Here is a 26,324-nt window from a genome sequence, read left to right on the forward strand (position 1 = left end):
AGACACAGACCTACTTGAGAATGGACTTGAGGATATGGGGAGGGGGAAGGGTAATCTGTGACAAAGCGAAAGAGAGGCATGGACATATATACACCTCCTTTTTAAAATATCTATTTATTTGGCTGTGCCAGGTCTTAGTTGCAGCACACAGGATCTTTAGTTGTGGCACACAGGATCTAGTTCCCTGATCAGGGATCACACCCGGCCCCCATGCATTGGGAGCACAGAGTCTTAGCCACTGGACCACCAGGGAAGTCCCATCACTTAACCTCCTTTTAAAAAGAAAGGTCCAAAGAGAACAAAATATAGGGACACAGCTAAACATAAACTTCTCTTACTGAGTGGAAGGTTAAAATGTTCTAATTTTCCCTTTGTATCCCACAGCTGAAGAAAGCCCTTGATGAAAGCAACTTCAGAGAAGTGGAAGTATCCCAGACCAACCGGAAGCTGCGGCAGACACTTACAGAGGTGGAAAATATAATGAACAGCATCAAGGAGAAAATAAAGGATCAAAAGGCCCAAATTACGTTCCTCTTATCAGCTAAAGCGAATAATGCTCAGAACATAGAGAGGAAGAAGGTTGTATGAGAAACCCTAACTCTCCTCTCCTCCTTAGTATCTGATGAGGATCCAGGCAGGGAGTGGTGTCTGGGGAAGATGGTTTCAGAGCCCCACCACCACCATGTGTTCTCTAGGAATTACAGCTACACATCGGAAGTGGGCAGATTGCCTGGGGGGAGGTGGGGGGAGACTCTGTCCCGCAGAGATACTGCTGCATCAGTGTTTGGTTTCTCATTAGCTGCCAGTGTCACATTCTGGCTCCCCAGCTGTCTCTTCCACAGTGATTGTACAAGACGTTGCTCTTGCCTTCCAACAGAGATTGTCTGCTATGAAAAGTATTCTCCAGTTCTTGAAAGAGATGTTAATCATCTTTTCTCAGGAGAATCTGTATATCAAAATCCATAATCATATACACAAATGTATACTGTAGGTTCAACTGAAAATAATAGTTTTTATCCTATAGTCTGGTAGCACCTGGAGTTAGAAAGTACCCTATCATACTTTCATAATTTGATTGCTCATTTATTACAATATTGAAGCCTTTTCTTCCATATATGGTACATTGGGAGTTTGTCGAAAATCTCTGTATCACGTTTTCAGGAATTGGAAGAAACAGTTAGACACCTGAAGAAATGTAAAGAGGCAACAGAGGATAAACTGAAAGAAGCTAGTGTGGAATCAGAACAGGTAAGGCAGACCCACGGACATGAAGACTTAGACAAGCTTCCTCAGACACGATGACCCTGAAACACAAGTCCGTGTAATATCCTCCAGTAACACAGTTGTCAGGAGTGCAAAAGGCAAGAACCAATACCTTAGTATAGCCTCCGTTATAAAGAATAGTTTTAGATTAAGATTCTGTGTCTTGATGAGACATCATAGAATGCTAAAAGATTGATTGATATTGACTAATATTAACTTGGTCGTCCAAGCCCCTGAAATTCCAGAAATCCCTGGAATTGGGATTGACATATCTACACTAATATGTATAAAATAGATAACCAATAAGAACGTGCTGTATAATAAATAAATAAAATTCAAAAAAGAGGAGATTCTTAGGCTAAAGGTATCACAGTGACATTGCTGGCAGTTTATCCCTTTTGTAGCCATTAAGTTACATGATAATATGACTGTCAGAATGGTATATTAAAAGGAATATGGGGGGGCGGGGTGAAGACGGTGCACTAGGAGGACGCGGAATTCGCGTCTCCTCACAACGAGGGCACCTGTGGGACCACGGACACCTAAGGGGACGGGAGGAACCCCCAGAGACCAGGTAGGACCTGGGACGTGGGGGGGAGTGAAGGGGGAGGAGAGCTGCCGTCTCTTCTCCCTACAAATCCAGTGGTACTCATTTAAGGGCATATGAGGAAGAGGGGGAACTCTGTAAAATGATTTCAGTACTGTTAAAAGATAAATTGAGGAATAATAAAATTAAGAGTTTATTTGAACAAAAATCAATCTGAATCAGGCAGTATGCAATCGATTGCAATAGAAAGGCGCTCTGAGGAGTTGTATAAAATGAAAGACTTTTATAGGCAGAGGGGAGCAGGAACAAGGAATTTATACTAGGCAAAAACGTAGATTAGTTACTAGTAGCAGAGTTACTTCCTTTAAGGGATGGCAGGGGTCTGTCAGGCAGATTACTCACCTAATGCTGATCAGGCCATTCCTGATTGACTGGTTTAAGAGTCCTTTTCTGGGAGAGCCAAAACTGTAATTAAGTCTCAGTTTGGTGACATAAGGTTTAGCATAAGTGACTTCATTGTGGGCCTGTTGTCTTGTTTTGAATAGTAATCACTATGTTATTTTTCCAGTAGACAAGTTTATTAAAATTTCTAAACAAAAAGCAATATTCATAAGACGTATAAACTACTATGTAAATAAGCTACAAGGATATATTGTACAGCACAGGGAATATAGCCAGTATTTTATAATAACTGCAGTATAATCTATAAAAATTTTTAATCACTATGTCCTACACCTAATACTAATATAATATCATAAATCAACTATACCTCAATAGACAAAATCAATATTATAAAAATATATGCAAGGATAGTCAATAACTGACAGGTGTATTTACATAAACTCCATATAATTTATTTTCACTTCTCCATATATGAGGTCACGATGTTACGTTTTTTTTTTAAAAAAAAAAAAAAACTTTAACGCACTGCAATGAGCACTGAGCAATTAGTGTGTGCCAGGCTCTATATTCCTTCTCTGCCTCCTCTTGTTTAACTGTTACATGAATCCTATGAAGTAGGCTATTCTCATACTTTTCCAATGATGAACCTGAAGCTTAGGGAAGTTAATTATCTGAAATTACTTGACTAGTGTGTGGTGAAGCTGAGATTTTAACTTCTGTCTGATTCCAAAGCCATGCTCTTAGAAAGCAAATGACGCACATACATTTACATTATCTGTTCTAAGAAAAATTGTGTTCTTTAGTGTTAAAAATTATGAAAATCACTGAGTGTTTCTCCACAAATCTACTTCTAAATATTGCCTCACTTACCCTCCTTTTTATTTTTTTTTAATTAGTTTCTGCTTTATAACAAAGTGAATCAGTCATACATATACATCTGCTCCCACATCCCCTCCCCCATGCATCTCCCTCCCTCCCACCCTCCCCATCCCACCCCTCCAGGCGAACACAAAGCACCAAGCTCATCTCCCTGTGCTCTGCGGCGGAATTAAAAAAAAAATGTCATGAAGAACCTATGGGCAAAACGGGAATAAAGACACAGACCTACTTGAGAATGGACTTGAGGATATGGGGAGGGGGAAGGGTAATCTGTGACAAAGCGAAAGAGAGGCATGGACATATATACACCTCCTTTTTAAAATATCTATTTATTTGGCTGTGCCAGGTCTTAGTTGCAGCACACAGGATCTTTAGTTGTGGCACACAGGATCTAGTTCCCTGACCAGGGATCACACCCGGCCCCCATGCATTGGGAGCACAGAGTCTTAGCCACTGGACCACCAGGGAAGTCCCATCACTTAACCTCCTTTTAAAAAGAAAGGTCCAAAGAGAACAAAATATAGGGACACAGCTAAACATAAACTTCTCTTACTGAGTGGAAGGTTAAAATGTTCTAATTTTCCCTTTGTATCCCACAGCTGAAGAAAGCCCTTGATGAAAGCAACTTCAGAGAAGTGGAAGTATCCCAGACCAACCGGAAGCTGCGGCAGACACTTACAGAGGTGGAAAATATAATGAACAGCATCAAGGAGAAAATAAAGGATCAAAAGGCCCAAATTACGTTCCTCTTATCAGCTAAAGCGAATAATGCTCAGAACATAGAGAGGAAGAAGGTTGTATGAGAAACCCTAACTCTCCTCTCCTCCTTAGTATCTGATGAGGATCCAGGCAGGGAGTGGTGTCTGGGGAAGATGGTTTCAGAGCCCCACCACCACCATGTGTTCTCTAGGAATTACAGCTACACCTCGGAAGTGGGCAGATTGCCTGGGGGGAGGTGGGGGGAGACTCTGTCCCGCAGAGATACTGCTGCATCAGTGTTTGGTTTCTCATTAGCTGCCAGTGTCACATTCTGGCTCCCCAGCTGTCTCTTCCACAGTGATTGTACAAGACGTTGCTCTTGCCTTCCAACAGAGATTGTCTGCTATGAAAAGTATTCTCCAGTTCTTGAAAGAGATGTTAATCATCTTTTCTCAGGAGAATCTGTATATCAAAATCCATAATCATATACACAAATGTATACTGTAGGTTCAACTGAAAATAATAGTTTTTATCCTATAGTCTGGTAGCACCTGGAGTTAGAAAGTACCCCATCATACTTTCATAATTTGATTGCTCATTTATTACAATATTGAAGCCTTTTCTTCCATATATGGTACATTGGGAGTTTGTCGAAAATCTCTGTATCACGTTTTCAGGAATTGGAAGAAACAGTTAGACACCTGAAGAAATGTAAAGAGGCAACAGAGGATAAACTGAAAGAAGCTAGTGTGGAATCAGAACAGGTAAGGCAGACCCACGGACATGAAGACTTAGACAAGCTTCCTCAGACACGATGACCCTGAAACACAAGTCCGTGTAATATCCTCCAGTAACACAGTTGTCAGGAGTGCAAAAGGCAAGAACCAATACCTTAGTATAGCCTCCGTTATAAAGAATAGTTTTAGATTAAGATTCTGTGTCTTGATGAGACATCATAGAATGCTAAAAGATTGATTGATATTGACTAATATTAACTTGGTCGTCCAAGCCCCTGAAATTCCAGAAATCCCTGGAATTGGGATTGACATATCTACACTAATATGTATAAAATAGATAACCAATAAGAACGTGCTGTATAATAAATAAATAAAATTCAAAAAAGAGGAGATTCTTAGGCTAAAGGTATCACAGTGACATTGCTGGCAGTTTATCCCTTTTGTAGCCATTAAGTTACATGATAATATGACTGTCAGAATGGTATATTAAAAGGAATATGGGGGGGCGGGGTGAAGACGGTGCACTAGGAGGACGCGGAATTCGCGTCTCCTCACAACGAGGGCACCTGTGGGACCACGGACACCTAAGGGGACGGGAGGAACCCCCAGAGACCAGGTAGGACCTGGGACGTGGGGGGGAGTGAAGGGGGAGGAGAGCTGCCGTCTCTTCTCCCTACAAATCCAGTGGTACTCATTTAAGGGCATATGAGGAAGAGGGGGAACTCTGTAAAATGATTTCAGTACTGTTAAAAGATAAATTGAGGAATAATAAAATTAAGAGTTTATTTGAACAAAAATCAATCTGAATCAGGCAGTATGCAATCGATTGCAATAGAAAGGCGCTCTGAGGAGTTGTATAAAATGAAAGACTTTTATAGGCAGAGGGGAGCAGGAACAAGGAATTTATACTAGGCAAAAACGTAGATTAGTTACTAGTAGCAGAGTTACTTCCTTTAAGGGATGGCAGGGGTCTGTCAGGCAGATTACTCACCTAATGCTGATCAGGCCATTCCTGATTGACTGGTTTAAGAGTCCTTTTCTGGGAGAGCCAAAACTGTAATTAAGTCTCAGTTTGGTGACATAAGGTTTAGCATAAGTGACTTCATTGTGGGCCTGTTGTCTTGTTTTGAATAGTAATCACTATGTTATTTTTCCAGTAGACAATTTTATTAAAATTTCTAAACAAAAAGCAATATTCATAAGAAGTATAAACTACTATGTAAATAAGCTACAAGGATATATTGTACAGCACAGGGAATATAGCCAGTATTTTATAATAACTGGAGTATAATCTATAAAAATTTTTAATCACTATGTCCTACACCTAATACTAATATAATATCATAAATCAACTATACCTCAATAGACAAAATCAATATTATAAAAATATATGCAAGGATAGTCAATAACTGACAGGTGTATTTACATAAACTCCATATAATTTATTTTCACTTCTCCATATATGAGGTCACAATGTTATGTTTTTTTTTTTTTTTAAAAAAAAAAAACCTTTAACGCACTGCAATGAGCACTGAGCAATTAGTGTGTGCCAGGCTCTATATTCCTTCTCTGCCTCCTCTTGTTTAACTGTTACATGAATCCTATGAAGTAGGCTATTCTCATACTTTTCCAATGATGAACCTGAAGCTTAGGGAAGTTAATTATCTGAAATTACTTGACTAGTGTGTGGTGAAGCTGAGATTTTAACTTCTGTCTGATTCCAAAGCCATGCTCTTAGAAAGCAAATGACGCACATACATTTACATTATCTGTTCTAAGAAAAATTGTGTTCTTTAGTGTTAAAAATTATGAAGATCACTGAGTGTTTCTCCACTAATCTACTTCTAAATATTGCCTCACTTACCCTCCTTTTTATTTTTTTAATTAGTTTCTGCTTTATAACAAAGTGAATCAGTCATACATATACATCTGCTCCCACATCCCCTCCCCCATGCATCTCCCTCCCTCCCACCCTCCCCATCCCACCCCTCCAGGCGAACACAAAGCACCAAGCTCATCTCCCTGTGCTCTGCGGCGGAATTAAAAAAAAAATGTCATGAAGAACCTATGGGCAAAACGGGAATAAAGACACAGACCTACTTGAGAATGGACTTGAGGATATGGGGAGGGGGAAGGGTAATCTGTGACAAAGCGAAAGAGAGGCATGGACATATATACACCTCCTTTTTAAAATATCTATTTATTTGGCTGTGCCAGGTCTTAGTTGCAGCACACAGGATCTTTAGTTGTGGCACACAGGATCTAGTTCCCTGACCAGGGATCACACCCGGCCCCCATGCATTGGGAGCACAGAGTCTTAGCCACTGGACCACCAGGGAAGTCCCATCACTTAACCTCCTTTTAAAAAGAAAGGTCCAAAGAGAACAAAATATAGGGACACAGCTAAACATAAACTTCTCTTACTGAGTGGAAGGTTAAAATGTTCTAATTTTCCCTTTGTATCCCACAGCTGAAGAAAGCCCTTGATGAAAGCAACTTCAGAGAAGTGGAAGTATCCCAGACCAACCGGAAGCTGCGGCAGACACTTACAGAGGTGGAAAATATAATGAACAGCATCAAGGAGAAAATAAAGGATCAAAAGGCCCAAATTACGTTCCTCTTATCAGCTAAAGCGAATAATGCTCAGAACATAGAGAGGAAGAAGGTTGTATGAGAAACCCTAACTCTCCTCTCCTCCTTAGTATCTGATGAGGATCCAGGCAGGGAGTGGTGTCTGGGGAAGATGGTTTCAGAGCCCCACCACCACCATGTGTTCTCTAGGAATTACAGCTACACCTCGGAAGTGGGCAGATTGCCTGGGGGGAGGTGGGGGGAGACTCTGTCCCGCAGAGATACTGCTGCATCAGTGTTTGGTTTCTCATTAGCTGCCAGTGTCACATTCTGGCTCCCCAGCTGTCTCTTCCACAGTGATTGTACAAGACGTTGCTCTTGCCTTCCAACAGAGATTGTCTGCTATGAAAAGTATTCTCCAGTTCTTGAAAGAGATGTTAATCATCTTTTCTCAGGAGAATCTGTATATCAAAATCCATAATCATATACACAAATGTATACTGTAGGTTCAACTGAAAATAATAGTTTTTATCCTATAGTCTGGTAGCACCTGGAGTTAGAAAGTACCCCATCATACTTTCATAATTTGATTGCTCATTTATTACAATATTGAAGCCTTTTCTTCCATATATGGTACATTGGGAGTTTGTCGAAAATCTCTTTATCACGTTTTCAGGAATTGGAAGAAACAGTTAGACACCTGAAGAAATGTAAAGAGGCAACAGAGGATAAACTGAAAGAAGCTAGTGTGGAATCAGAACAGGTAAGGCAGACCCACGGACATGAAGACTTAGACAAGCTTCCTCAGACACGATGACCCTGAAACACAAGTCCGTGTAATATTCTCCAGTAACACAGTTGTCAGGAGTGCAAAAGGCAAGAACCAATACCTTAGTATAGCCTCCGTTATAAAGAATAGTTTTAGATTAAGATTCTGTGTCTTGATGAGACATCATAGAATGCTAAAAGATTGATTGATATTGACTAATATTAACTTGGTCGTCCAAGCCCCTGAAATTCCAGAAATCCCTGGAATTGGGATTGACATATCTACACTAATATGTATAAAATAGATAACCAATAAGAACGTGCTGTATAATAAATAAATAAAATTCAAAAAAGAGGAGATTCTTAGGCTAAAGGTATCACAGTGACATTGCTGGCAGTTTATCCCTTTTGTAGCCATTAAGTTACATGATAATATGACTGTCAGAATGGTATATTAAAAGGAATATGGGGAGGCGGGGTAAAGACGGTGCACTAGGAGGACGCGGAATTCGCGTCTCCTCACAACGAGGGCACCTGTGGGACCACGGACACCTAAGGGGACGGGAGGAACCCCCAGAGACCAGGTAGGACCTGGGACGTGGGGGGGAGTGAAGGGGGAGGAGAGCTGCCGTCTCTTCTCCCTACAAATCCAGTGGTACTCATTTAAGGGCATATGAGGAAGAGGGGGAACTCTGTAAAATGACTTCAGTACTGTTAAAAGATAAATTGAGGAATAATAAAATTAAGAGTTTATTTGAACAAAAATCAATCTGAATCAGGCAGTATGCAATCGATTGCAAGAGAAAGGCGCTCTGAGGAGTCGTATAAAATGAAAGACTTTTATAGGCAGAGGGGAGCAGGAACAAGGAATTTATACTAGGCAAAAACGTAGATTAGTTACTATTAGCAGATTTACTTCCTTTAAGGGATGGCAGGGGTCTGTCAGGCAGATTACTCACCTAATGCTGATCAGGCCATTCCTGATTGACTGGTTTAAGAGTCCTTTTCTGGGAGAGCCAAAACTGTAATTAAGTCTCAGTTTGGTGACATAAGGTTTAGCATAAGTGACTTCATTGTGGGCCTGTTGTCTTGTTTTGAATAGTAATCACTATGTTATTTTTCCAGTAGACAAGTTTATTAAAATTTCTAAACAAAAAGCAATATTCATAAGAAGTATAAACTACTATGTAAATAAGCTACAAGGATATATTGTACAGCACAGGGAATATAGCCAGTATTTTATAATAACTGGAGTATAATCTATAAAAATTTTTAATCACTATGTCCTACACCTAATACTAATATGATATCATAAATCAACTATACCTCAATAGACAAAATCAATATTATAAAAATATATGCAAGGATAGTCAATAACTGACAGGTGTATTTACATAAACTCCATATAATTTATTTTCACTTCTCCATATATGAGGTCACGATGTTACGTTTTTTTATTAAAAAAAAAAAAAAAAAACCTTTAACGCACTGCAATGAGCACTGAGCAATTAGTGTATGCCAGGCTCTATATTCCTTCTCTGCCTCCTCTTGTTTAACTGTTACATGAATCCTATGAAGTAGGCTATTCTCATACTTTTCCAATGATGAACCTGAAGCTTAGGGAAGTTAATTATCTGAAATTACTTGACTAGTGTGTGGTGAAGCTGAGATTTTAACTTCTGTCTGATTCCAAAGCCATGCTCTTAGAAAGCAAATGACGCACATACATTTACATTATCTGTTCTAAGAAAAATTGTGTTCTTTAGTGTTAAAAATTATGAAAATCACTGAGTGTTTCTCCACAAATCTACTTCTAAATATTGCCTCACTTACCCTCCTTTTTATTTTTTTTAATTAGTTTCTGCTTTATAACAAAGTGAATCAGTCATACATATACATCTGCTCCCACATCCCCTCCCCCATGCATCTCCCTCCCTCCCACCCTCCCCATCCCACCCCTCCAGGCGAACACAAAGCACCAAGCTCATCTCCCTGTGCTCTGCGGCGGAATTAAAAAAAAAATGTCATGAAGAACCTATGGGCAAAACGGGAATAAAGACACAGACCTACTTGAGAATGGACTTGAGGATATGGGGAGGGGGAAGGGTAATCTGTGACAAAGCGAAAGAGAGGCATGGACATATATACACCTCCTTTTTAAAATATCTATTTATTTGGCTGTGCCAGGTCTTAGTTGCAGCACACAGGATCTTTAGTTGTGGCACACAGGATCTAGTTCCCTGACCAGGGATCACACCCGGCCCCCATGCATTGGGAGCACAGAGTCTTAGCCACTGGACCACCAGGGAAGTCCCATCACTTAACCTCCTTTTAAAAAGAAAGGTCCAAAGAGAACAAAATATAGGGACACAGCTAAACATAAACTTCTCTTACTGAGTGGAAGGTTAAAATGTTCTAATTTACCCTTTGTATCCCACAGCTGAAGAAAGCCCTTGATGAAAGCAACTTCAGAGAAGTGGAAGTATCCCAGACTAACCGGAAGCTGCGGCAGACACTTACAGAGGTGGAAAATATAATGAACAGCATCAAGGAGAAAATAAAGGATCAAAAGGCCCAAAATACGTTCCTCTTATCAGCTAAGGCGAATAATGCTCAGAACATAGAGAGGAAGAAGGTTGTATGAGAAACCCTAACTCTCCTCTCCTCCTTAGTATCTGATGAGGATCCAGGCAGGGAGTGGTGTCTGGGGAAGATGGTTTCAGAGCCCCACCACCACCATGTGTTCTCTTGGAATTAGAGCTACACCTGGGAAGTGGGCAGATTGCCTGGGGGGAGGGGGGGAGACTCTTTTTCCCACAGAGATACTGCTGCATCAGTGTTTGGTTTCTCATTAGCTGCCAGTGTCACATTCTGGCTCCCCAGCTGTCTCTTCCACAGTGATTGTACAAGACGTTGCTCTTGCCTTCCAACAGAGATTGTCTGCTATGAAAAGTATTCTCCAGTTCTTGAAAGAGATGTTAATCATCTTTTCTCAGGAGAATCTGTATATCAAAATCCATAATCATATACAGAAATGTATACTGTAGGTTCAACTGAAAATAATAGTTTTTATCCTATAGTCTGGTAGCATCTGGAGTTAGAAAGTACCCCATCATACTTTCATAATTTGATTGCTCATTTATTACAATATTGAAGCCTTTTCTTCCATATATGGTACATTGGGAGTTTGTCAAAAATCTCTGTATCACGTTTTCAGGAATTGGAAGAAACAGTTAGACACCTGAAGAAATGTAAAGAGGCAACAGAGGATAAACTGAAAGAAGCTAGTGTGGAATCAGAACAGGTAAGGCAGACCCATGGACATGAAGACTTAGACAAGCTTCCTCAGACACGATGACCCTGAAACACAAGTCCGTGTAATATCCTTCAGTAACACAGTTGTCAGGAGTGCAAAAAGCAAGAACCAATACCTTAGTATAGCCTCCATTATAAAAAATAGTTTTAGATTAAGATTCTGTGTCTTGATGAGACATCATAGAATGCTAAAAGATTGATTGACATTGACTAATATTAACTTGGTCGTCCAAGCCCCTGAAATTCCAGAAATCCCTGGAATTGGGATTGACATATCTACACTAATATGTATAAAATAGATAACCAATAAGAACTTTCTGTATAATAAATAAATAAAATTCAAAAAAGAAGAGATTCTTAAGCTAAAGGTATCACAGTGACATTGCTGCCAGTTTATCCCTTTTGTAGTCATTAAGTTACATGATAATATGACTGTCAGAATGGTATATTAAAAGGAATATGGGGGAGCGGGGTGAAGACGGTGCACTAGGAGGACGCGGAATTCGCGTCTCCTCACAACGAGGGCACCTGGGGGACCGCGGACACCTAAGGGGGCGGGAGGAAACCCCAGAGACCAGGTAGGACCTGGGGCGTGTGGGGGAGTGAAGGGGGAGGAGAGCTGCCGTCTCTTCTCCCTACAAATCCAGTGGTACTCATTTAAGGGCATATGAGGAAGAGGGGGAACTCTGTAAAATGATTTCAGTACTGTTAAAAGATAAATTGAGGAATAATAAAATTAAGAGTTTATTTGAACAAAAATCAATCTGAATCAGGCAGTATGAAATCGATTGCAATAGAAAGGCGCTCTGAGGAGTTGTATAAAATGAAAGACTTTTATAGGCAGAGGGGAGCAGGAACAAGGAATTTATACTAGGCAAAAACGTAGATTAGTTACTAGTAGCAGAGTTACTTCCTTTAAGGGACGGCAGGGGTCTGTCAGGCAGATTACTCACCTAATGCTGATCAGGCCATTCCTGATTGACTGGTTTAAGAGTCCTTTTCTCGGAGAGCCAAAACTGTAATTAAGTCTCAGTTTGGTGACATAAGGATTAGCATAAGTGACTTCATTTTGGGCCTGTTGTCTTGTTTTCAATAGTAATCACTATGTTGTTTTTCCAGTAGACAAGTTTATTAAAATTTCTAAACAAAAATCAATATTCTTAAGAAGTATAAACTACTATGTAAATAAGCTACAAGGATATATTGTACAGCACAGGGAATATAGCCAGTATTTTATAATAACTGGAGTATAATCTATAAAAAATTTTAATCACTATGTCCTACACCTAATACTAATATGATATCATAAATCAACTATACCTCAATAGACAAAATCAATATTATAAAAATATATGCAATGATAGTCAATAACTGACAGGTGTATTTACATAAACTCCATATAATTTATTTTCACTTCTCCATATATGTGGTCACGATGTTACGTTTTTTTTAAAAAAAAAAAAAAAACCTTTAACGCACTGCAATGAGCACTGAGCAATTAGTGTGTGCCAGGCTCTATATTCCTTCTCTGCCTCCTCTTGTTTAACTGTTACATGAATCCTATGAAGTAGGCTATTCTCATACTTTTCCAATGATGAACCTGAAGCTTAGGGAAGTTAATTATCTGAAATTACTTGACTAGTGTGTGGTGAAGCTGAGATTTTAACTTCTGTCTGATTCCAAAGCCATGCTCTTAGAAAGCAAATGACGCACATACATTTACATTATCTGTTCTAAGAAAAATTGTGTTCTTTAGTGTTAAAAATTATGAAAATCACTGAGAGTGTTTCTCCACAAATCTACTTCTTAATATTGCCTCACTTACCCTCCTTTTTAAAATATCTATTTATTTGGCTGTGCCAGGTCTTAGTTGCAGCACACAGGATCTTTAGTTGTGGCACACAGGATCTAGTTCCCTGACCAGGGATCAAACCCGGCCCCCATGCATTGGGAGCACAGAGTCTTAGCCACTGGACCACCAGGGAAGTCCCATCACTTAACCTCCTTTTTAAAAGAAAGGTCCAAAGAGAACAAAATATAGGGACACAGCTAAACATAAGCTTCTCTTACTGAATGGAAGGTTAAAATGTTCTAATTATCCCTTTGTATCCCACAGCTGAAGAAAGCCCTTGATGAAAGCAACTTCAGAGAAGTGGAAGTATCCCGGACCAACCGGGAGCTGCGGCAGAAACTCACAGAGTTGGAAAAGGTACTGAACAGCAGCAAGGAGAAAATAAAGGATCAAAAGGCCCAAATTAAGTTCCCCTTATCAGCTAAGGCGAATAATGCTCAGAACATAGAGAGGAGGAAGGTTGTATGAGAAACCCTAACTCTCCTCTCCTCCTTAGTATCTGATGAGGATCCAGGCAGGCAGTGGTGTCTGGGGAAGATGGTTTCAGAGCCCCATCACCACCATGTGTTCTCTGGGAATTACAGCTACACCTGGGAAGTTGGCAGATTGCCTGGGGTGAGGTGGGGGGGAGACTCTTTGACCCGCAGAGATACTGCTGCATCAGTGTTTGGTTTCTCATTAGCTGCCAGTGTCTCATTCTGGCTCCCCAGCTGTCTCTTCCACAGTGATTGTACAAGACGTTGCTCTTGCCTTCCAACAGAGATTGTCTGCTATGAAAAGTATTCTCCAGTTCTTGAAAGAGATGTTAATCATCTTTTCTCAGGAGAATCTGTAAATCAAAATCTATAATCATATACACAAATGTATACTGTAGGTTCAACTGAAAATAATAGTTTTTATCCTATAGTCTGGTAGCACCTGGAGTTAGAAAGTACCCCATCATACTTTCATAATTTGGTTGTTCATTTATTACAATATTGAAGCTGTTTCTTCCATATATACTACATTGGGAGTTTGTCAAAAGTCCCTGTATCACGTTTTCAGGAATTGGAAGAAACAGTTAGACACCTGAAGAAATGTAAAGAGGCAACAGAGGATAAACTGAAAGAAGCTAGTGTGGAATCAGAACAGGTAAGGCAGACCCATGGACATGAAGACTTAGACAAGCTTCCTCAGACACGATGACCCTGAAACACAAGTCCGTGTAATATCCTCCAGTAACACAGTTGTCAGGAGTGCAAAAGGCAAGAACCAATACCTTAGTATAGCCTCCGTGATAAAGAATAGTTTTAGATTAAGATTCTGTGTCTTGATGAGACATCATAAAATGCTAAATGATTGATTGACATTGACTAATATTAACTTGGTCGTCCAAGCCCCTGAAATTCCAGAAATCCCTGGAATTGGGATTGACATATCTACACTAATATGTATAAAATAGATAACCAATAAGAACGTGCTGTATAATAAATAAATAAAATTCAAAAAAGAAGAGATTCTTAAGCTAAAGGTATCACAGTGACATTGCTGCCAGTTTATCCCTCTTGTAGCCATTAAGTTACATGATAATATGACTGTCAGAATGGTATATTAAAAGGAATATGGGGGGGCGGGGTGAAGACGGTGCACTAGGAGGACGCGGAATTCGCGTCTCCTCACAACGAGGGCACCTGTGGGACCACGGACACCTAAGGGGACGGGAGGAACCCCCAGAGACCAGGGAGGACCTGGGGCGTGCAGGGGAGTGAAGGGGGAGGAGAGCTGCCGTCTCTTCTTCCTACAAATCCAGTGGTACTCATTTAAGGGCATATGAGGAAGAGGGGGAACACTGTAAAATGATTTCAGTACCGTTAAAAGATAAATTGAGGAATAATAAAATTAAGAGTGTATTTGAACAAAAATCAATTTGAATCAGGCAGTATGCAATCGATTGCAATAGAAAGGCGCTCTGAGGAGTTGTGTAAAGTGAAAGACTTTTATAGGCAGAGGGGAGTAGGAACAAGGAAGTTATACTAGGCAAAAAAGTAGATTAGTTACTAGTAGCAGAGTTACTTCCTTTAAGGGATGGCAGGGGTCTGTCAGGCAGATTACTCACCTAATGTTGATCAGGCCATTCCTGATTGACTGGTTTAAGAGTCCTTTTCTGGGAGAGCCAAAACTGTAATTAAGTCTCAGTTTGGTGGCATAAGGTTTAGCATAAGTGACTTCATTGTGGGCCTGTTGTCTTGTTTTCAATAGTAATCACTATGTTATTTTTCCACTAGACAAGTTTATTAAAATTTCTAAACAAAATCAATATTCATAAGAATTATAAACTACTATGTAAATAAGCTACAAGGATATATTGTACAGCACAGGGAATATAGCCAGTATTTTATAATAATGAGTATAATCTATAAAAATTTTTAATCACTATGTCATACACCTAAATCTAATATAATATCATAAATCAACTATACCTCAAGAGAAAAAAAAAGCAAGATTATAAAAATACAGGCAAGGATAGTCAATAACTGACAGGTGTATTTACATAAACTCCATATAATTTATTTTCACTTCTCCATACGTGAGGTCACAAGTGACAGAAAGAGACGAGCTTAAGCTTTTAAAGAAAAAAAAAAAACCTTTAAAGCACAGCAATGAGCACTGAGCAATTAGTATTTGCCAGGCTCTATATTCCTTCTCTGCCTCCTCTTGTTTAACTGTTACATGAATTCTATGAAGTAGGCTATTCTCATACTTTTCCAATGATGAATCTTTAGCTTAGGGAAGTTAATTATCTGAAATTACTTGACTAGTGTGTGGTGAAGCTGAGATTTTAACTTCTGTCTGATTCCAAAGCCATGCTCTTAAAAAGCAAATGACGCACATACATTTACATTATCTGTTCTAAGAATAATTGTGTTCTTTAGTGTTAAAAATTATGAAAATCACTGAGAGTGTTTCTCCACAAATCTACTTCTTAATATTGCCTCACTTACCCTCCTTTTAAAAATATCTATTTATTTGGCTGTGCCAGGTCTTAGTTGCAGCACACAGGATCTTTAGTTGTGGCACACAGGATCTAGTTCCCTGACCAGGGATCAAACCCGGCCCCCATGCATTGGGAGCACAGAGTCTTAGCCACTGGACCACCAGGGAAGTCCCCTCACTTAACCTCCTTTTTAAAAGAAAGGTCCAAAGAGAACAAAATATAGGGACACAGCTAAACATAAGCTTCTCTTACTGAATGGGAGGTTAAAATGTTCTAATTGTCCCTTTGTATCCCACAGCTGAAAAAAGCCCTTGATGAAAGCAACTTCAGAGAAGTGGAAGTATCCCGGACCAACCGGGAGCTGCGGCAGAAACTCACAGATTTGGAAAAGGTACTGAACAGCAGCAAGGAGAAAATAAAGGATCAAAAGGCCCAAATTAAGTTCCACTTATCAGCTAAGGCGAATAATGCTCAGAACATAGAGAGGAGGAATGTTGTATGAGAAACCCTAACTCTCCTCTCCTACTTAGTATCTCATGAGGATCCAGGCAGGCAGTGGTGTCTTGGGAAGATGGTTTCAGAGCCACACCACCACCATGTGTTCTCTGGGAATTACAGCTACACCTGGGAAGTGGGCAGATTGCCTGGGGTGAGGTGGGGGGGAGACTCTTTGACCCGCAGAGATACTGCTGCATCAGTGTTTGGTTTCTCATTAGCTGCCAGTGTCTCATTCTGGCTCCCCAGCTGTCTCTTCCACAGTGATTGTACAAGACGTTGCTCTTGCCTTCCAACAGAGATTGTCTGCTATGAAAAGTATTCTCCAGTTCTGGAAAGAGATGTTAATCATCTTTTCTCAGGAGAATCTGTAAATCAAAATCCATAATCATATACACAAATGTATACTGTAGGTTCAACTGAAAATAATAGTTTTTATCCTATAGTCTGGTAGCACCTGGAGTTAGAAAGTACCCCATCATACTTTCATAATTTGGTTGCTCATTTATTACAATATTGAAGCTTTTTCTTCCATATATAGTACGTTGGGAGTTTGTCAAAGATCTCTGTATCACGTTTTCAGGAATTGGAAGAAACAGTTAGACACCTGAAGAAATGTAAAGAGGCAACAGAGGATAAACTGAAAGAAGCTAGTGTGGAATCAGAACAGGTAAGGCAGACCCACGGACATGAAGACTTAGACAAGCTTCCTCAGACACGATGACCCTGAAACACAAGTCCGTGTAATATCCTTCAGTAACACAGTTGTCAGGAGTGCAAAAGGCAAGAACCAATACCTTAGTATAGCCTCCGTTATAAAGAATAGTTTTAGATTAAGATTCTGTGTCTTGATGAGACATCATAGAATGCTAAATGATTGATTGATATTGACTAATATTAACTTGGTCGTCCAAGCCCCTGAAATTCCAGAAATGCCTGGAATTGGGATTGACATATCTACACTAATATGTATAAAATAGATAACCAATAAGAACGTGCTGTATAATAAATAAATAAAATTCAAAAAAGAAGAGATTATTAAGCTAAAGGTATCACAGTGACATTGCTGCCAGTTTATCCCTTTTGTAGCCATTAAGTTACATGATAATATGACTGTCAGAATGGTATATTAAAAAGAATATGGGGGGCAGGGTGAAGACGGTGCACTAGGAGGACGCGGAATTTGCGTCTCCTCACAACGAGGGCACCTGGGGGACCACGGACACCTAAGGGGACGGGAGGAACCCCCAGAGACCAGGTAGGACCTGGAGCGTGGGTGGGAGTGAAGGGGGAGGAGAAGCTGAGGTGGGACTGGACTGGCACCTGACGGGCAGTTAGGGGAGGGTTAGGAATTCCATGCCTGTAGGGGGAAATTTTGGTACCAATGGGAGGACAGAGGATCAAAATGGATCAGGACCAGGTTTCCCCTGCCCACTTGGGCCACTGGGAGCCTGCTGAGATCCCGGGCCTGACCCTCTGCTCACTGAGGCCCCCTCCAGCTGTGCGGGTCCTGAGGGAGTCGGATGGAAGGGGGATGAAAAGTAAAGGCTGGACCTGTGTGACTGGCACCCCTGAGGGTTGGCTGGGCGAGGGGAGGAGTACCTACACCCTGTGGGACACACCCACGGCTAGGGGTCCTGCAGCAACGGGGGAGACCCTGGAGGAGACAGTGGTGGAGCGCACAGAGGAATGGAAGGAAACAGGGCCAGCACTTTCCCTGTTGGGCTCCTGGGCCTAATCCTTAGAGCCTCCCTCCTACTACGCAGAGCCCAAGCCCTGCCCCTACACCCCCCACCCAGGCCCTCACCTCTATACTCAGAGACCCCGTCCAGGGCACTGGGCCTAATCCCCACCCACACAACCTCACTCAGGGCCTTACCTCCAAACTCTAGAACTCCACACTGCAGAGGCCCTCCCTTCCTTCCACCCAGGTCCTAAGCATAGGTTCTGCCCCACACTTGAACATCACCCCACCTAGGCCCCACCCCCAGTGCCTTTTCCTGCTATGAGAGTTCTGAGCCTAGGTCTTGCCCCACCTTAAAACTCGCCCCTGCCTAAGTTCCACCCCTGCCTAAACCCCACCACCCCATAGCTAAGGCTTTTTTTTTCCTCTCTTAGTTTGGCGTTCTGTTTTACCTTGTTGACTCATTGTTGATTCTCTTCTATTTTTATATTTCCTAATCTTTAATTTTTCTAATTTTTTTTTATTCTTTACACTTTGTTATTGTTCTCTCCTTTTGGCTTGTACCCACCCCCCTTTTTCTGTTGTGGTTTTATTTTACCTTGTTGTAGTTGTTTCAATTATAGTTTTATATTTCCTAATATATTTTTTATCTTTCTAATTTTCTTTTCTTTTTTATTCTTTGATATTGTGCTGCTCTGGTCCTTTTTTTCCTTTTTCTTTTTCTTTTTTACAATACCACAAAACTTGCAAGATCTTGGTTCCCAGGACAGAGGTGAGGCCCGAGCTCCTGTGGTGGGAGCTCCAAGTCTGCTGCACTAACAGAGAACCTCAAACCCCAGGGAATATTAATGGGAGTCAGGCATCCTGGAGGTCCTCATCTCAGCACCAAGACCCGGCTCTATCCAACTGCCTGCAAACTCCAGTGCTGGACGTCTCAGGCCAGACAACCAGTAAGATAGATAGGAATACAGCACCACCCATCAAAACAAAAATGAAATGACAAAAAAAATGTTATAGATGAAGGAACAAGGTGAAAACCTAAAAGACAAATAAGTGAAGATGAAATAGGCAAGCTACCTGAAAAAGAATTCAGAGTAATGACAGTAAAGGTGATCCAAAATCTCGGAAACAGAATGGAGAAATTACAAGAAACATTTAACAAGGATCTAGAAGAATTAAAGAGCAAACAAACAAACAGTTACTGAAATTAGAAATACTCTAGAAGAAATCAGTAGCAGAATAACTGAGGAAAAAGAATGGATAAGTGAGCTGGAAGATAAGATGGTGGAAATAACTGCCAGGGAGCAGAATAAAAGAATGAAAAGAATTGAGGGCAGTCTCAGAGACCTCTGAGACAACATTAAACACACCAACATTCGAAATATAGGGGTCCCAGAAGAAGAAGAGAAAAGAAAGGGACTCAGAAAATATTTGAAGAGATTATAGTTGAGAACCTCCCTAACATGGGAAATGAAATAGTCAATCAAGTCCAGGAAGCACAGAGAGTACCACACATGATAAACCCAAAGAGAAACATGCCGAGACACATTAATCAAACTATCAAAATTTAAATACAAGGAAAAAATGTTAAAAGCAGCAAAGGAAAAGCAACAAATAACATACAAGGGAATCCCCATAAGGTTAACAGCTGATTTTTCAGCAGAAACTCTGCAACCCAAAAGGGAATGGCAGAACATAATTAAAGTGGTGAAAGGGAAAAACCTACAACCAATATTACTCTACCAAGAAAGGATGTCATTCAGATTCAACAGAGAAATTAAAACCTTTATAGATAAGCAAAAGCTAAGAGAATGCAGCACCACCAAACCAGCTTTACAACAAATGCTAAAGGAACTTCTCTAGGCAGGAAACACAAGAGAAGGGAAAGACCTACAATAACAAACCCAAAACAATTAAGAAAATGGTAATAGTAGCATACATATCAATAATTACCTTAAATGTAAATGGATTAAATGCTCCCACCAAAAGACACTGACTGGCTGAATGGATACAAAAACAAGACCCACATATATGCTGTCTACAAGAGAGCCACTTCAGACCTAGGGACACATACAGACTGAAAGTGAGGGGATAGAAAAAGATATTGCATGCAAATGGAAAGCAAAAGAAAGCTGGAGTAGCAATTCTCATATCAGACAAAATAGACTTTAAAATCAAGACTATTACAAGAGACAAGGACACTACATAATGATCAAGAGATTGATCCAAGAAGAAGATATAACAATTGTAAATATACACCCATCATAGGAGCACCTCAAAACATAAGGCAAATGCTAACAGCCATACAAGGGGAAATCAAGAGCAACACAATCACAGCAGGGGACTTTAACACCCCACTTTCACCAATGAACAGATAATCCAAACTGGAAAGAAATAAGGAAACACAAGTTTCAAATGATACATTAAACAAGATGTACTTAATTGACATTTATAGGACATTCCATCCAAAAACAATAGAATATACTTTCTTCTCAAGTGCTCATGGAACACTCAGAATAGATCATATCTTGGGTCACAGATCAATCCTCAGTAAATTTAAGAAAATTGAAATCGTATCAAGTATCTTTTCTGACCACAACGCTATGAGACTGGATATCAATTAACTACAGGAAAAAATCTGTAAGAAATAAAAATACATGGTGGCTAAACAATACACAGCTAAATAACCAAGAGATCACTGAAGAAATCAAAGAGTAAATCAAAAAAATACCTAGAAACAAATGACAATGAAAATGATGACACAAAACCTATGGGATGCAGCAGAAGCAGTGCTAAGAGGGAAGTTTATAGCAAAAAAAATCCTACCTCAAGAAACAAGAGACATCTCAAATAAATGACTTAACCTTACACCTAAAGCAATTAGAGAAGGAAGAACAAAATATCCCCAAAGTTAGCAGAAGGAAAGAAATCATAAAGATGAGAAATAAATGAAAAAGAAATGAAGGAAACAGTAGCAAAGATCAATAAAACTAAAAGCTGGTTCTTTGAGAAGATAAACAAAATTGATAAACCATTAGCCAGACTCATCAAGAAAAAAAGGAAGAAGACACAAATCAATAGAATTAAAAATGAAAAAGGAGTAGTAACAACTGACACTGCAGAAATACAAAGGGTCATGAGAGATTACTACAAGCAACTCTATGCCAATAAAATGGACAACCTGGAAGAAATGGACAAATTCTTAGAAATGCACAACCTTCCAAGACTGAACCAGGAAGAAAGAGAAAATATGAAGAGTCCAATCACAAGCACTGAAATTGAAACTGTGATTAAAAATCTTCCAATAAACAAAAGCCCAGGACCAGATGGATCCACAGATGAATTCTATCAAACATTTAGAGAAGAACTAACACCTATCCTTCTCAAACTCTTCCAAAATATAGCAGAGGGAGGAACACGCCCAAACTCATTCTGTGAGGCCACCATCACCCTGATATCAAAACCAGACAAAGATGTCACAAAGAAAGAAAACTACAGGCCAATATTGCTCATGAACATAGATGAAAAAATCCTCAACAAAATACTAGCAAACAGAATCCCTACAGCACATTAAAAGGATCATACACCATGATCAAGTGGGGTTTATCCAAGGAATGCAAGGATTCTTCAATATACACAAATCAATCAATGTGATACAACATATTAACAAACTGAAGGAGAAAAACCATATGACCATCTCAATAGATACAGAGAAAGCTTTTGACAAAATTCAAAACCCATTTATGATAAAAACCCTCCAGAAAGTAGGCATATCGTCCTCAATGGGGAAAAACTGAAACCATTTCCTCTAAGATCAGGAAGAAGACAAGGTTGCCGACTCTTACCACTATTATTCAGCATAGTTTTGGAAGCTTTAGCCACAGCTATCAGAGAAGAAAAAAGAAAAAAATGGAATGAAAATCAGAAAAAAAGAAGTAAAACATTACTTTTTGCAGATGACATGATACTATACATAGAGAATCCTAAAGATGCTACCAGAAAACTAATAGAGCTAATCAATGAATTTGGTAGTGTAGCAGGATACAAAATTAATGCAAAGAAATCTCTAGCATTCCTATACAATAATGATGAAAAATCTGAAAGTGAAATTAAGGAAACACTCCCATTTACCATTGCAACAAAAAGAATAAAATACCTAGGAAGAAACCTACCTAAGGAGACAAAAGCCCTGTATGCAGAAAACTGTAAGACACTGATGAAAGAAGTTAAAGATGATACAAACAGATGGAGAGGTATACCATGTTCTTGGATTGCAAGAATCAACATTTGTGAATATGACTATACTACCCAAAGCAACTTACAAACTTCACAATTTGTATGGAAACACAAAAGACCCCAATAGCCAAAGCAATCTTGAGAAAGAAAGACAGAGCTGGAGGAATCAGGCTCCCAGACTTCAGACTATACTACAAAGCTAAAGTTATCAAGACAGTATGGTACTGGCACAAAAAGAGAAATATAGATCAATGGAACAGGATAGGAAGCCCTGAGATAAATCCACTCACATATGGTCACCTTATCTTTGACAAAGGAGGCAAGAATATACAGTGGATAAAAGACAGCCTCTTCAATAAGTAGTGCTGGGAAACCTGGAGAGCTGCATGTAAAAGAATGAAATTAGAACACTCCCTAACACCATACACAAAAATAAACTCAAAATGGATTAAAGACCTAAATGTAAGGCCAGACACTATCAAACTCTTAGAGGAAAACATAGGCAGAACACTCTATGACATAAATCACAGCAAGATCCTTTTTGACCCACCTCCTAGAGAAATGGAAACAGAAACAAAAACAAATGGGACCGAATGAAACTTAAAATCTTTTGCACAGCAAAGGAAACCACAAACAAGATGAAAAGACCACCCTCAGAATGGGAGAAAATATTTGCAAATGAAGCAACTGACAAAGGATTAATCTCCAAAATATACAAGAGGCTCATGCAGCTCAATATCAAAAAAACAGAAAATGCAATCCAAAAATGGGCAGAAGACCTAAAGAGACATTTCTCCTAAGAAGATACAGATGGTGAACAAACACATGAAAAGATGCTCAACATCACTAATCATTAGAGAAATGCAAATCGAAACTACAGTGAGGTATCACCTCACACCAGTCTGAATGGCCATCATCAAAAAATCTACACACAGTTGGGCTTCCCTTGCGGTGCAGTGGTTGAGAGTCCACCTGCCGATACATGGGACATGGGTTCATGCCCCGGTCTGGGAAGATCCCACATGCCACGGAGCAGTTGGGCCCGTGAGCCATGGCCGCTGAGCCTGCACGTCCAGAGCCTGTGCTCCACAACAGGAGAGGCCACAACAGTGACAGGCCCGTGTACTGCAAAAAAAAAAATCTACAAATAATAAATGCTGGAGAGGGTGTGGAGAAAAGGGAACCCTCTTGCACTGTTGGTGGGAATGTAAATTGATACAGCCACTATAGAGAACAGTATGGAGATTCCTTAAAAACCTAAAAATAGAACTAGCATATGACCCAGCAATCCCACTATTGGGCATATACCCTGAGAAAACCATAATTCAAAAAGAGTCATGTACCACAATGTTCATTGCAGCTCTATTTACAATAGCCAGGACATGGAAGCAACCTAAGTGTCCATCGACAGATGAATGGACAAAGAAGATGTGGCACATATATACAATGGAATATTACTCGCCATAAAAGTAAACAAAATTGAGTTATTTGTACTGAGATGGATGGACCTAGAGTCTGTCATAAAGAGTGAAGTAAGTCAGAAAGAGAAAATCAGATACCATATGCTAACACATATATATGGAATCTAAAAAAAAAGAACAAAAAAGGTCATGAAGAACCTAAGGGCAAGACGGGAATAAAGACACAGACCTACTAGAGAATGGACTTGAGAATACAGGGAGGGAGAAGGGTAAGCTGGGACGAAGTGAGAGAGTGGCTTGGACATATACACACTACCAAACGTAAAATAGATAGCTAGTGGGAAGCAGCTGCATAGCACAGGGAGATCAGCTCAGTGCTTTGTGACCACCTAGAGGGGTGGGATAGGGAGGGTGGGAGGGAGGGTGACACAAGAGGGAAGAGATATGGGGACATATGTATATGTATAACGGATTCAGTTTGTTATAAAGCAGAACCTAACACCACTGTAAAGCAATTATACTCCAATAAAGATGCTTTAATTAATTAATTAATTAATTAAAAGGAATATGGACTCGTCTCTTGTGAGTTTGCCAACAATGACACTTACTGGGCCCTTAAGGAAGTTACATTTACTTTCTGTAACTCATCAGTTACCACTTGTATAATAGTCAGGAAGTTATTACCTACCACTGTTACTCTGATAGATGGCTTGGAGTAAGTTTCAATAAACGTTGGCTCCATTCTCATTCACCATACAAGAGGAGACATGATGTACAATGAATGTCATTTCAAGCAACTTTCCCTCCACTTCTGATAAAGAGAAAAGTGGGGTTTGGTTTGGGGGTGGATGGGAGTGTGTCTGTCGTCAGGATACACAAACAGACCTGGAAACTACTTTAGCTTTGTAGCTTTCTAAAAGTTAAATGACAAGCAGAGCTCTATTTTCTTGTCTCACTATTTTGTACTCACACTGTGACCTGGTTAATATGGGACAAGTACATAGTAGCACAAATTTATAAAGGACCTATTATATGGCTTGTACCGTGCTAGGTGATGGAGCTATAGGCTGAATAAGCCAGAAGAAGCCCCTGGTCTCATCGAACTTGCCTTCCCCCAAGCAAGAGAGAAATACACTAGACTCTGAGACCTCAGAGTCAAAACATGAAAATGCTGTCCATGAAACATAAATAATCAAAGGGGGAAAACCAGTCATTTTACTTTTTATTTCACAGGATATGTTCTACAGCTATTTTGAAGCAACCTTTATATATAATAAAAACCTGTTGGCTCTACCTTCAAAATAACAAAATATCCCAAATACATAGAAAAGTGCTAGGCACATATAGGCACTCAATAAATATTTGTCAAGTAAATGAATACTGATTCTAGATCATCTTCAAAGGCAGACTATTAGAGGGACTGTTTTCAAGTCTAACAGATCATTTGGAAGTTTGTGCTTAGGAGCTAAAGTATAAAATATTTTGATAAAGGAAATAAAAAATACCACTTACACTAAGCTGGTCCAGTGTTTTTACTAATTCGTTCTATTACCTTTATAAAGCACAGCAGGAAAATCTAGGCTTTACAGTTCAGGGACTTTGGAGAAGTGTTTAGTCTCAGAGAGCAGAACTCAAAGTGTGGTTTGAACTACCACTCGAATTTTCAATGCCATCTTGTACTTTCACTCCTATCTTAACTTTCTCCCGAGCCCTCTCACCTCAGTTCACATCCAGGAAATATTAACAAATGCATGAAAATCAGCAGGTTTGCATTCATTGTTTAACTCCATATTCAGAAATTATTCTCTCATCTATAGGAGGATGTGTATTATGCAAACAGGTGGCAAAGACCATGAAGTTAGAATTTGAGTCTTTTAATATCTAGGTAAAGTCTCTTGAACTGGCAACTATAGGAAGAAAACTTCCAGTTTAACTAATATGAAGCCCATTTTCTAATTGTGTGGGGAAATAAAGATTTTAAATTATACAGTGTAAAAAGAAAGAGTCTCAGGCTTCCCTGGTGGCACAGTGGTTGAGAGTCCGCCTGCTGATGCAGGGGACACGGGTTCGTGCCCCGGTCCGGGAAGATCCCACACGCCGCGGAGCGGCTGGGCCCGTGAGCCATGGCCGCTGAGCCTGCGTGTCCGGAGCCTGTGCTCCGCAACGGGAGAGGCCACAACAGTGAGAGGCCCATGTACCGCAAAAAAAAGAGTCTCTTGAACTAATACACAAAATGATTAAGTGTTCCTTTGTTGTAAATTTTAATGAGAACATTTGTATGTGCAGATAACAGCTAACCTGGAACAAGCTTGGCGCTGGTTTAAGTGCAAACGCGATGGCCTACAACTTGAGCTGACCAAAAACCCGTTGCAGAGGGAAGACAGGTGGCGGAAAGAGGTGGAATATTTGTGTGTCTTAAGCAATTCTGGATTTGTTCCTTCTCAGATTTCTAATTACACAAGTTCTCTCTTCATCCAGCTA

General features: G+C 39.9%; 1 pseudogene across 1 annotated transcript in view; it reads left to right on the top strand.

The window, feature by feature from the left end:
• The window catches only part of LOC308610683 (coiled-coil domain-containing protein 150-like), a 59,438-nt pseudogene that overhangs the window by 32,501 nt on the left and 613 nt on the right, over positions 1–26,324 (top strand). Inside the window, exon 10 of the transcript in view lies at positions 26,130–26,240. The product of the transcript in view is annotated as a coiled-coil domain-containing protein 150-like (transcript). The remainder of the gene's footprint in view (positions 1–26,129; positions 26,241–26,324) is intronic.

The sequence above is a fragment of the Mesoplodon bidens genome (genome assembly GCF_964165515.1).
Source record: "Mesoplodon bidens genome assembly, contig: HAP1_SCAFFOLD_165, whole genome shotgun sequence".
NCBI lineage: Eukaryota > Metazoa > Chordata > Mammalia > Artiodactyla > Ziphiidae > Mesoplodon > Mesoplodon bidens.